The sequence below is a fragment of the Sciurus vulgaris genome (genome assembly GCF_902686455.1).
Source record: "Sciurus vulgaris genome assembly, chromosome: 1".
NCBI lineage: Eukaryota > Metazoa > Chordata > Mammalia > Rodentia > Sciuridae > Sciurus > Sciurus vulgaris.
This window is the reverse complement of record NC_136461.1, coordinates 169,710,461-169,712,349: the sequence shown is the minus strand read 5'-3', so window position 1 is coordinate 169,712,349 and position 1,889 is coordinate 169,710,461.

Here is a 1,889-nt window from a genome sequence, read left to right as displayed (position 1 = left end):
GCACCGGGGAGGGCCGCCTCCAGACGCCGCTCCGAGAAGAGCCAGATGGCGCTGTGGTCCTCTGCACTGGGACGCCGCGCTCTCTGCCTCGGTTGCGGAAAAGCCCGCCCAAGTCCGGCCCATCCCTCCTGGGCTACCCCCTCCCACATCCAGACAGGGACCCCTCCCCCACTGCCCCCAGGACCTGGGATGTGAGGGGTGCCAGGTTCTAAAAGGGGCTGCCCCAATGACACCCCTGCGTCCCAAATCTACCTTGAGAGCGGAACACCTTGCCCTGTTTCTTAACAGGGGCGCTCTTGGTGTGTGTGTGTGTGTGTGTGTGTGTGTGTGTGTGTGTGTTTCCACATTTTTTATTTGTGCATTAAAGTTGTACATAATGATGGGATTCGTTGTACATATCCTCACATGCACACAATGTAACAATATAATTTGGCCAATATCCCTCCCCAGCACTCGCTTCCTTCCACCCCGCGGTCCCTTTCCTTTTCTGATCTCCCTCGGATTTTAATAAGATACGCGAGCGCGCGCGCACACCCCCCCCCCTTTTTTCTTTTTCCTCTCTGCATTATGTGAGAAAACACACGTCCCTTGACCTTCTGAATTTGGCAAACAGGTGCACTTGTGGCACTTGGGAGCAGCAGCACCTTCTGGGAGGGACTGTCCTGCATATTGCTAGATAGAAGTTTGCTATACCCAAATGGCCAGGTATGGTGACCACTAGAAACCCATACACATTCCCGGAGGTTTCTGGCAGTGTCGCCCTGGTTGGGAACCACTGGTCACCCTCAGGGAGAGCACCTTGTTCTCTGGACCTAAAGAACCCTAACCCCTTCACTTAGCTTTGGTTTTACTCTTTGAAATTGCCTCTCTTAGGCCTATACAGTAGTCCTGCTCGAGCCCTTTCTGTAATAATGTCCTCTCTTCTCACTGAACTTGTCTTTTAGCTCTGACAGACACATGCCACTGTTTTCAACACCACAGTTTAAATCTGCTCCACTAAAAAAAATTTACCCATCCACATTTTCATTTTGATCTCCTGCCTAACTGGTCTTTTTCCATCTTTATATCTTCTTATTACTTCAAAGTCCATATGTTTGAAAACCAAATCAAACCAACTTTCTTCCTAGTCTTTTTGTTTGAATGGTGTCCCCCTTCTCACAATCAGTGGAAACACTTCGGAGTCATCTTTTCATCTTTTCTTTTCTGTATCTGGTGTAATCTAACTGGTCCTACTTACTGTTTTTCCTTCACATATTGCATCCACAGCAGCATAGCCAGGTGCCAAAGTACCTGTTTTCAGATCCTGGCTCCATCTCCTGCTTCTGCCTCCTCTTGCTTTGTGACGTTGGGTGAATTATCTGCCCTTTCTTGTGCCTCTTTCTCACCTATAAATTGGAAATAATGTAGAACCAACCTCACAAGATTATTATCATAATTAAGTAAATTAACACATCTGAAGTACCTGAGAGAATACCCAGCCCATAATAAGCACTCAACAAAAATCAGCTATGTAGGGAAGACATTATGAAAGACTTTTCAAATGGAATAAAAAGGTTGCTGGATTTCTTCAATAGAAAGCCAGACATTGTCCAGAATATTTGCCTTTGTGGTGTAGGTGCACATTTCATTGTCTTTGAGCTATTTTACAGTTTTGAAAGTTTTAGAATAGTGACCATAATTCAAATGATTCTTGCCCATAAATATGCAAATTGTGCATATTGTTCAATGGAAATTCCATTGATTATTATTCTATGACTATTGACCAGTTTTACCAGTTTAAGGAGATTAACCTATGAACTCCTGACTGCCTACATTTGTCTAGTACCTTAGGTACTCCTTTGAACTGGTTGCAAAATCTTACTGGTTCTCTCATTAATTAATTAATGAGT